Below are 12,409 nucleotides of genomic sequence, written 5' to 3' on the forward strand. Positions count from 1 at the left end.
CCTTCAGAAGCCGGTACTTGCACAGCGGTTCCGGACCCATCCGAGGGAGCGACGTCTGAAGGTCCTGCAGCAGATAAAATAGAAGGCCTTGATGGCTCCCCATGGGAGTCCGTATCGGCCATCGGTTCAGAAGTGGCGGACGACAGGGGCTGCAAAAGCGCCTCACTGACGACAGCCGAACCGGACGCCGGCTCCAGCTGCAACGAGTCCTGTTTGGACCTCGGAGGCCTGTCCTTGTCTTTGCGCTTCTTTTGAATTCCGGTAGTATCCGACGACATTCTATAATTGAAGCGTCTGCCAAAGTAATTCAGAGCCCAGTCGTACCTGCGTTTGATAGTACGAGAATTAAACCTGGCACAGAACCGACAACAAGAAACGTCGTGGTCAGGGCCTAAGCAAGGTAGACAGTAAGAGTGGAAATCTTTATGAGGTATTTGTTTCCCACACGCAATACAATTATTAACTTTTTCTGACATCGGAGGAACAAGAAAAAGATTCCCCAACGGGGTACTTCGCTTTGAGAAGAGAAGTAAGAACTTCGGACTGACAACAACCAAAAACGCTGTTCGAAAACCGCCAACCAACGACTTGCAAGCTGCTTTCCACCACACGGCAAGAAAGACTGGAGAAGATGGCGTCGGCTGAGGGCTATGTACCAGAGCGTACTGACGTCAGGGTACTGGATTGTACAGCCGACGCCGGACCCAGACTTTGGGATTCTGGCCGACCTTGGGCTGCCTGCCGGCAGGAGCACCCTACAGTTATGACTGCAACAGTGAAACACGATGAACATCTTTACATTAAAGAAACTTTGCAGTCTGCTCTGGCTGCTAGTACAGTCATGACTCTCAAAGCTCTGGTTATGGTTTACCTGGGCCTTCACAAAGTACAGTTGTGTACACTTACTGTAAATGCAGATGTTAGAGTGTATTCACTGTTGCAGTCATTACATTTGGGTTATCTGCTTGCAGGTAACCCTCAGTCGGCCTGATTAACAAAGTCTTGGGTCCTGCGTCAGTTGCTCTCCCTTCTTCCCTGACAGGTCGTCAGGGGTATAAAACATGCAGCCAATGTCATTACATCAGTTTTTCTTGCTCCAGATGTCAGGTGCCCCCCTAATGGGAAGCAATTAAATCTATAAATATACAAGGTTATACCTCAAACAAAAAAGCAAATACACCAAAAAGCATTTAAGCATTGAAAAAGAGAGAAGAGGTATAGCCAAACCAAGTCAGGGGGCTGGAGGGAGGGTAACCAGGACTGCAACAGTGAATACACTTGAACATCTAAGTGTACACAACTGTACTATGTTCTTTGTGTTTCACTGCTGCAGTCATTACATTTGGGTAGATTCCCAAAGCTAAGGATGGGAGGAGGAATTTAGAAAGCATTATGACCAGCTAAAAGGCCCTGCAAAACTGCAGTGGCAAAGGCAGCTCTAGATTTAGAGAAAATTGGCAAATGGTAATGCTTGGTGAAAGTATGTACAGAACTCCAGGTAGCAGCTTCTAGGATGTCCCTGGTAGGTACGCCTCTGAGAAAGGTAGATGCAGCCCTGGTTGAGTGGGATCTGATCCCCTGTGGGATAGGTTTTCCATGGTGCTTATAGCAGAAGTGAATGCAATGGCCTATCCATTTGGAGATAGTTCGCTTTGAAATAGCCTTCCCCTCTGTCCCTACAGCAGATGTCACCAGCAGTTGTTCAGATTTCTTTTGAGGTTTAGACCTGTCCAAGTAGAATCTAAGTTGCCTTTGAACATCTAAGGAGTGCAGTATCTGTTTCCCTTTGTTCTGTGGATTAGGAAAGAAGGTAGGCAAATGAATGGACTGATTAAAGGCTACACTGGATAACACCTTTGGCATGAAAGAAGGATTGGTCCTGAGGGACACCATGTCTGCATGAAAGATGATGAAAGGCTCCACTGCCATAAGGGCCTGTAATTCAGATACCCTTCTTGCTGAAGTGATGGCTAAAAGGGAAGTTGTTTTCCAAGAAAGGAATTTTAAATCTGCAGTAGCAGCTGGCTCGAAAGGAGGAAGGGTGAGTTTCTCTAATACAAAGTTAAGGTCCCAGGCTGGAGTTGGTGCGCTCCTGGGTGGTCTTAAATTTTTGGCCCCTCTGAGGAACTGCTTGAGCAGTGGAAGAGAGAAGAGGGGAGGTTCTGTGTTATACTGAGCTGAAATCGCCGAGGTGTGAATTTTTATTGAGGAAAAAAGACAGGCCCTAGTGAAGCATCTCATTAAGTATTGTAAAATCTGAGGTAAACTGGGCACTGCTGTGCTCATCCCTTGAGATTGCTTCCAGGCACAGAATCTTTTCCATTTTTCAGCATAGGATTTTCTAGTACTAGGCCTCCTTGCCTCTAAAATGACATCCATCACTGGTTTACTAAGGGATGTTACAGGAGAGCTTAGGTAATTAGCCAGGCTGCTAGGTTCAGTGTTTGAGGCTGAGGGTGCAGAATCTGGTTCTCCTGCTGAAACAGCAGGGTAGGAGTCTGAGGCAGGTGCCATGGGGCCAACAGTGACACACTGCGCAGGAGGGGGTACCAGTGTTGGAGTGGTCAGGCTGGTGCAATCAAAATCATCCTTGGTTGGTCTTGTTTGATCTTTAGTAGTACTTTGGAGAGCAGAGGCAGAGGAGGAAAGGCATAAACTGATAGGTTTTTCCAGCTGAAGGACAGAGCATCCACTTTCTAAGCTTGTCTGTGGGGAGTCCTTGCACAAAATATTTCCAATTGATAGTTCTGGGGGGAGGTAAACAGGTCTATATCTGGGCTCCCCCATTTGCTTATCAACATGTTGAAAACCCTTGGTTCCAGTTTCCACTCATGTGGGTCTATGAGGGCTCTGCTTAGTCCATCTGCCAGTGTATTTAGTTTTCCTGGCAGGAATTGAGCTTGTTGATGTACTTGGTAGCTCAAGGCTGTGTTCCACAATGCCATGGCTAGTCTGCAGAGGGGGTTAAGAATGTGTACCCTCCTTCTTGTTTATGTACCACATAACAGTGGTGGTGTCTGTTGTTACCATTAATTGTCCTGGAAGAATGTGGTCCTTAAAGGGTGTCAGAGGATTCTGTACAGCTAACATTTCTTCATGATTGATATGAAGGTGCATTTGAATTGGGTTCCATTTGCCCTGAATGCACTTCCCTGCCAGGTGCGGGCCCCCCCCATGCATAGTCTGATGCGTCTGTTGTTAGGGTTTGGGCGGCAGGGGGTAGTGTGAATGGTAGTCCCTTGTTTTTGTGGCAGGCCTCTGCCCAAGAAAGGAACTCTAGATGTAGACAAGAAAAGACAGGAATCATTGCTTCTAGATCCTGAGAATGTTGACACCACAGGCTTTTTAGATATCACTGTAGTTTCCTCATATGCAGTCTTGCATATGGAATTAGAAAAATGCAGGAGGCCATGAACCCCAAGGCTTGTAGTATTTGCCTTGCAGATAAGCAGGGTTTTTGTGACCACTTGTTTGAAGTAGGTTGTCAAGTGAATTTGTTTCTCTGGCATGGGGAAAGCCATCTGGGAAGATGTATTCAAGCTTGTTCCCAGAAATATAATTTGTTGACAGGATACCAGGTGTGATTTCTTTTCGTTTATGGTGTACCCCAGACAACTTAGCACCCTCTGTACAAAAACCGGATGATTCAAAAGTATGTCCTGGTTTTCTGCCTGAATTAGACAATCGTCCCGGTATTGGTACATTTGAATATTTCTTTGCCTGCAAAATGCAATGACTGGAGCTAGACACTTTGTGAATACCCTGGGTGCAGTAGATAAGCCAAAGGGCAGTGCAGAGAACTGATAGTGCGAGTAGCCTGCTTTGAAGCGTAGGTATCTTCTGCAAGATTCCCAGATTGCTATGTGCAGGTATGCTTCCTTTAAATATAGTGTTGACAACCAGGCATCTTTGCTTAGCATAGGAAGCAACTGGTGAAGAGTCAGCATCTTGAATTTTTGAATTACCAGAAAGGTGTTTAGAGTAGGCAGGTCCAGGATAGGACGCCATGAATTGTCTTTTCTGAGTACCAGGAAAAATCTTGAGTAGAAACCTTATCCCTTTTTCTCTTCTGGTACCAACTGAAAAGCCCCTATGCTTAAGAGAGAGAGTACTTGCTTTTGGGCCTCTGCCCACTGCTTTGGAGGGAGATCCGGCCAACTGCTTGAAGTTGGTGACGTGTGGAAGTGAAATCTGTATCCTTGGGACACTATATTTAAAACCCATTTGTCCTGGGTAATGAGTCCCCAGTTGTTTGCATGAAGTGCAATCTTTCCCCCCAAAGGGACAGTCAGTTGAGAAGTGCTTGGAAGTTTTAAAAAAAAATAATTGAGACAGTTTACCATAGGGGGGAGTTTTATTGCTCCAAAATTTGGAAGTGGAGCCCCCCACTGCTTAGTCCTGTGCGTCCCCTGGGACTGAAGCCTAGGTGTCCGCTGGATCTGTGTTTGGACTGAGAAGGTCTGGAAGAGGCAGAAAAGGACCAATTCTTAGAAGGACAATGCCTACTAAATCTTGGAGGTTGCACTTGTAAAAGGTCTTAGCTTTTTCCTACATCTTTTTAAGAACTTCTTCTGCCTTGTTGCCAAACAGGTGGCCCTGATTTAAGGGAGCATCCAGTAATTTTGCTTTAACATGATCTGGCAAGGATTGCTCCTTAAGCCAAGCATGCCTTCTAAGTAAAGACCCAGTTACCGCAGCCCTGCAAGATGCCTCTAGTGAATCAAAACCACAGTGCAATGTATGTTTACCAACTTGTTCAGCAGAATGCATAAAATCCTGTAAATCCTTATGTTCAGCACAATCAGGAGTCAACATCATTTTCTGTTTAAGCAATCCAATAATATGCAGCTGATATTTTAACATATGAAACTGGCAATTCAAGGTCCTAATGGCCAAAGTTGCAGAAGTGTATACCTTCTTACCCCATCTATCCAGCGCCCTGGAGTCTCTATCAGAGAGGGTAGGATTTTTGGCGGTAGAAGCTTGGGTCCTTGTGAAATGGTTTCAGGATCTGCAGTAGGATTTTTGAAAAGGAACTTGTGAGAGTCAGGAACCCTGTAATATCTATCAGGTTTTCTGGGAGCAGGAGGTAAAGAGTCAGGGGCCAATCTAAATTCCGAAAAGGCCTGGTCATCAGAAAAAAACAGAAATTTCAGAATCCTGGTGAGAAGGATCATAAGCAAACTCAGTCCTAGGTCTCTTAGACGGGGAAGGTTGGCTTCCCCTGATTAAAGTAATAAGGTCTTCAGTCATTCTTATCATTTGTTCTTTAGGTACAGAGGCCTAACCATGCGGTCTGGGCGTCAGTTTTCTAGGCATGGTTTGAGTTTTAGGCCTTGAAGAAGAAGATGGCGCAGGTTTAATACGCAAGTCAGTAGGCCTGAATACACCCTCAGAAGCAGCTGCCTGCACAGCGGCTCTGGACCCATCCAAGGTGGAGACATCCGCAGGTTCCACAGTTGAAGCATCTCACGGCATACCGGACTCTGAATGGGTCTCAGTAGAGGCCTAAGAATCTGAAGTAGCGGGTATCAGGGGCTGCGAAAGTGCCTCACTGAGTACAGGTGAACTGGGCAGCCTGTCTCCGTTTTTACCTTTGCGTTTCTTCGAAATGTCGGTAGTCGGATGGCTTACTGAAGACATATCACGATAACTGAACCGAGCACCAAAAACTTTAGAAGCGCAAATATACCGATGGATAGTTTGTGGTTTAAATAAGGTACAAAACCGACAGCGAGGTACGTCGTGGTCAGGGTCTAGGCAAGGAATACAGTACGAATGAAAATCTTTATGAGGTATTTGCTTTCCACAAGAAATGCTATTATTTACTTTTACTGACATTGGTAAGGAGCAAGAAAATGTTTCCCCAACGGGGTACTTAGCTTTTAGTCGAAGACTTCAGTTCTGAAACTCGAAAATGAAAATTTCAGGAGTCGGCCGACCGGCACTTGCGAACTGCTTCTGCTTTGGGCACCACACGGCAAGAAAGACTGATGTAATGATGTCGGCTGCATGTTTTATACCCCTGACAACCTGACGTCATGGAAGAAGAGACAGCAACCGATTGCAGGACCCAAGACTTTGTTAATCAGGCCGATTGTGGGCTACCTGCAAGCAGATAACCCAAATGTAATGACTGCAACAGTGAAACATGAAGAGTATCAAGGCTCTCCCTTATTTTAAGGAACTTCTGGCTTGGTACTGGCCCAATTGTACTCTGACCTCTTCCACTGTTATCTGTTCTAAGATTCCACCTTGACTTTTCAGGTAAATGCTCCTTTGCCTTCTAAGAGCCAAACCTTTAGAATCTCAGTCAACTAAGCAGCACTCATCTGCCAATTCTTCTTCTTCTTTCGGCTTTTCCCGGTTAGGGGCCGCCACAGCGGATCACCTGTCCGCTCATGATTGGCAGTGGAGTTTTACAGTGTCGAGCTGCCAGCCCGGCGCCCAACCTTCCACAGAAGGCACACACTCACACCTAGGGCCAGTTTAGAGTGTCCAATTCACCTACTGCATTGTCTTTGGGATGTGGGAGGAAACCGGAGCACCCAGAGGAAACCCATGTGACCACAGGGAGGACATGCAGACTCCGCACAGAAGGCACCCCAGTCGAGAATCGAACTGGAGAACCTGTTGCTGTGAGGCGGCAATGCTAATCGCTGCACCATCGTGGCCGCCCCAGCACTCATCTGCCAATAAAGATCTTTAAACTTAAAGGACAAGTGAGTACTTGGCTTTTCTTTAACTGGACGAAAGGAAGACGCTAGAGATCAGATCTCTTCACTCCAGACCAGAAGAAGCCACTACCACTTCAGGAAAACCAAAGGAATTAAGAGCCAAATAACAGGTTAATTGAATCCAACAAGTACCACTTAAGTACTGAGAACTTCCCAACTAACAGGCAAGTTACCCTGCTTTTTGTTTACCCCAGCATCCGCTTGTAGGAGGCTAAGTTTATACTTGCCATCTCAGACTTGAGACTGTATGTCACCGCTTTTATTCTCTTATCAGGAGTGGTTAACAATATCAATGACATTCACTGGTTTTAAACAAAATTTATGTCCTATACTTTTTGTGTTGCATATGAGGTGTAATACTTGCTGACAGTTTTGTACTGCATTCTTTTTATCTTTTACTGTTTGATTATACTCTTTATTCATTATTTTATCTTATCTCACAGGAGCACTGGCATGAGAAACTGGTGGCTGCAAATTTTTAGTGGCTGAGTCTATGAAGGTTTCTACCACAGGAGGAACAGTTCATTTTGTTTCGTTTAGCTTCATCAACTGGCAGTAACACTTAGGATACATGGTTTAACACACGGTTTTAGCTGTTTTGGTGCCCAGTGGAGTTTTCTGGTCTGACATCTCACTCAATTTTGAATTGAGGATGAAAAGTCAGTCCACTCCCCAATTTGGTGCTCTTTAAGGTGCAACCAGGTCCATTCTTCCACATCAATGCATCTCCTCAGACTAGAGGAACAAAAAAAAAAATACACTGATGTTCCTCACTTAATGAGCAAGCCAAATTCATTATTACAAATGTATGCTTCGCAACAGTAACTTGAATAGGAAAAAAAACCTCTGTCCTTTTAAACTGTACCAAACTGCTCGTTACATTCACAGTAAGCAGCTACGACAATTTATGCCACACACTGAGTGCTACAGGACTTCAGTGATGACTATAATTGCAATAATAATGCAGTTAAGATTGACAGACATTTGTTAATCCAGCTCCCAACACTTTGCACCCTGCCCCCTTTGCCCCATCTGAGGCATGCCTCTGGTTAACTGGATGGCCAGTCGAGAAATTCCCCATCAGGTTGACAGTTTGTACAAAATGACATCTTCTGGAGAAGATCTAGAAGACTGTTATGTCATCATGTTTTGCAGTGGTATAAATCTGGCCCCTACAAAATTTCTCCTTTAAGGAGAGTGGACACACTGACCTCTTTCTTTTCTTTTTCCATCTTATGGTATCACTGGTACACTGAAAAAGTACAATGGCTAAAGCCACACAGGGGGCAGCATACACCATGTGGACAAGGGTCTGAAACTTTGGTGGATGACATGGTCTTCACTTTCACGATTCCTTGGATAATAAAACACTCACTACTGAAAATCTTATAATCAAGGGTCTTTAGATATAAAACAGTGGCTGCTTATGGTGATGAACACACACAAGCTGAAATCATCACTGTCTAGCTTTCAGAGTGTTGCTGCAGATGATCAAGTCAAAATTTTGACTGTGGTTGTCTCCTGATAATGAAGAGCCATCATCTGACACTCTAATTCATTAACACCTATGTGGTGGGGAATGCCACACCTCCTGCAGCTTACACACATCCTGCATTCCAAAGCATTTCTGAAAAAAAAAATTAAAAAATATAAGATAAATGTAAATATTTTGTGAACAATACTGTTAGAATTGCACAAATAGCAATGCTATCGTTAAGAAAAATTCTTCACAGTGATAAAAGTCAGTGTATTCATAAGCTTTTTGTAAACACTGTAATATATTAAAATGCACAAAAAATTATATTTCTAAATTTTCACAAATTTTCATATCTTGAAAACTATACAACTTAGACATGCGTTGTTGGAGCATTTTTGTTAATCAGACAGAAGCTTTCACATGACAGCAATAAATTTCTCTACAAGTGCATGTTTACTGATATCAGAGCTGACCTGCTCAAAAGGAAAGGAGGCGGTAGAGCAGTACTATATCCAAACTCTCTAGCTCCTTAACTCCTCACAACCAATATGTACCATCTTTGACAAAACTAAACTACTGATCACCTACCTAAAATGAAATCACAACAAAACTCTCTGCATCATTGCATTATATATACCACCAGGTAGTAACATTTGAACTCTGGAAAGTATACTTTTATGGGTGTCAACTAATATCTCTCTAGAAACCATCATTTTAGGCAATGTCAGCATTGACTGGCAGAAACTTAACTCCCAATTCCTCAACAATAGCAGTACTCTCTATGGATTTTCTTCAACTTATTACTTTCCCAACCCATACCAACAATAATGGCTCAACCATTGACTGGATACTGTTTTCCTATCCTAATCATTTCACACATTCTGATACACTGCCAGACTCTATAGTGATCATCACCATATCTGTACAACCAGAGTTATCTCACACCCATGCAAACATGCTTACAAGACTGCTCATAACCTAACTTTGATCAGCAGGTCTTTATAATCAACTTAAACAATATTAATCAGTCTTTTCTAAGATACTTACCTCTAGATGAGGCAGTTGAACAATTTAACTCTACATTTCTAGACACTTTGAGCAAGTTAGCTCCCACCAGAAGGAAGAGTCAAAACCATCTGTACCCCATGGCTTACTGCCTATACCAGATCACTAAAGCAAAAGCGAGATAAGGCTTGGACTAACTACCTAAAACAAAAGACGCACAATAATCTACAACAGTACAAAGCTCCGCACAATCTTGTGAAGAAACAGGTTAACTTAGATAAAAAAAAAAAATAATTCTACACTAAGCCTCAAGAGCAATACAACTCCAACCCCAAAACTTTCTGGCACACAATCAAAAAAAATATTACACCCTGGAAATCAGTCCTCTCCTCAACCACTCTGCGACACTACTGCACCCAATATAGCATCTCAATTTAACGCTTATTTCATTAATAGCATAGCATTCATCACTAACAATTTCCCTCCATCCCCCTCTACCTTCTGTGAGCTTCCCACCACCTATCTCTCCACATTTAAAGTTCAACAAGTTCTTATTTCCTACATCAAATCCCTCTTGCGTAAACTCAAAGCCTTGATTCCCCTCTGCAGATCATCTTCCCAGTGAATTCCATAAAATGGCAGCAGATTCAATTGCTTACCCAGTATCCATAATCATCAACAGATCTATCAATGAAGCTTATATCCCCCCTCTTTGTGGAAAAAGTTCTTTATCATTCCTCTCCACAAAGGTGGCACTTCCACAAAAACATCTAATTACAGGCCAATTGTCATTCTTTCACCACTCTCAAAACCTCTAGAAAAATGTATCCACAAATGACTTCTTCAATACCAATTAGACAAAACTTTTCTCTCCCCTACCCAACACGGATTCAGACCTGTCCATAGTACCATAACAGCTCTGCTGTCCTTTAAATACTCTCTCTTTCTACTTATACTCTATCCTTTCTTTATCTTAAAATCATTCCTGAATTTTACTGCTGAAATTCCCTTGCTTCAATCTGTACCTAATGTGTCACAGCTTTATTTAATAATTTGTCATGTATTACCTTAAAAGTCATATATACATATATTAAGTGTTTCTCAAATATCACGTATTCAGTGTATCCTAACTCTACTGCTTTTTCTATTGTAACCACAAAGCACAGCTCTCTGATACTGTACTAGTTGTCTCTTGTTTCTTGTATAATGACTCCTCTAACACATTGTTTCTTGTACTTAGAGGGTCCTATTATACCTCCTTGCACTTAACGTATCCACTAAAGGTATACCTGTGATACTGTCTTTACCTAATATTGTAATTTAATCTGTTTTAATAATATGTTCACTGGAGCCTTTTTCCCTGGGCCTCCGCTGAAAATAGGCATTTACCCAGTCAGACTTTCCCGGTAAACAAATGCCAAATAAATAAATGTTTACAGAAATACAAAACATATGATTGATTGTATAATTAGCAACACAAATAATACTGGATATCTCTCAAAATGTAGAACTTACAGGCAAATAACAGTTTTCTTCAACAAAATCTAAAGTTTCACCTAATGTCATGCAACAGTTTGTAAGTCACTTGGCTTTTCAAGTATTAAGAACATATGGAAATAGTGCTTATTTTCCTAATTATAAATAAACTATCAATATTTCTAGTACAGTGTGATATAAATCAGCATTTTCAGTGAATCGTCCTGTCTTTCACATTGGTGTTTCACTCCATATGCCTTAACAAAATGTAGGTCTCTCAGTTAAGAATATATGAGCATAAATATAAAAATAGGAATAATATGTGGCAAACAAAGATTGTTAGTCTAGGAAGTCATGCAGTGGGGAAATCACTCAGAGTCATTTGGTTAATAACTCCTTGCCCTTTCTAATACTCCCTATTATTAGCTTAGTAAATCATTTAGAAGACAGACCCCAAAAAAGTAGTTGATGCTATAAGGAGGTATGGGTGTGAACTGGAAGTATACAGAAAAGGTGTTACAGGCTTGAGGGAACTAAGATAACTGTGTTTCTGCTGGCTGCTTTACTTTTCAGAATGGTTGAACCAATACAGAAACTCTTTGTTTGATAACTCTAAGACTGTCTTAGGAGTTCCTGAAGTGGAATCTGTCAAAATGCTTTACTGGCGGAACCAGAACCTGGGAAATTACTTGCTTTTCTAGGTTTTCCTACAGCTACCTCTTTTTGGTCCAGACCTTTTCTTTTCACTCATCAATACCCAAATAAAAAGAAAGTGCAGGTTATTTATTATCCATTTTTATGTTATGGCAAAAGTTTCTCAAGACTGTGCAACCTCCTTGCAGTCACATAAATAAAAACCTTTAAGACATCTACTTTTATAACTTTATCAAACGGTTTGCAATACTCAGCTATCATGATCCTGCTCTGCGCCTTAACATAAAATAAGTACTTAAAGGTGAAATTCTTTCAGGATAATTTATCCAACACAAGAGCACTTATTAACTGATTTAAAAAAAGACATTAGCATCCCAATGAAAGCTGAAGTAATCTCAACAGGTAACCATAACAGTTTATGAAACCAACTGAGAAAAGCTCAATGGATGACAAGACACATTCAGAAAATTTTAGAAATCATGGCTCAACAATTAATAGTTTGAAACCAAACAAAAAACTGATCTGAGCACAAGTGTGTGCTGCTTATTTGGGTACCATTAACCACCAGTACTGGAGTGAGAGTAGTCTCTGCTTAGACAGTGGAACCTACAAATCCTAGAGCTTATGCGGTTAAACTGGGAAGTAAAACCCAAATGTTTAGATTTACTGCTAAAGAGATGCTCCATAGAGGAAGATCCTTGTTTTCTTCTGTAGACTAAAGTTCGAACGCATGCATTTGTGTGTCACTAAAGCAGTCTTTTACTGATTACTTTCAGCACTAACAAATATATCCCATTACAGTACCCTAAATAAGTTCTTATAACAGAGCAGTGCTTCTTCCAGTTTAATTTCTCCAAGTCTTTTGGGTTTCTAATACCATGATGGGAATGGGCCCATTCATAAGTCAGGGTATAATTAAAGTTCATGAAATTAGTGTTGTTTCAATCTTTGATGTTAGCCAAAAGTGCTCTTCACAGCACCCCCAATGTACCCAGAAATGACTCCTCCTGCAATTCATGTGGCGTTACATGAATTGGGAGCATATCTATGTATGACTGTA

This window comes from Protopterus annectens, chromosome 3.part1 (assembly GCF_019279795.1).
Source record: "Protopterus annectens isolate FY-2018-M chromosome 3.part1, PAN1.0, whole genome shotgun sequence".
Taxonomy (NCBI): domain Eukaryota; kingdom Metazoa; phylum Chordata; order Ceratodontiformes; family Protopteridae; genus Protopterus; species Protopterus annectens.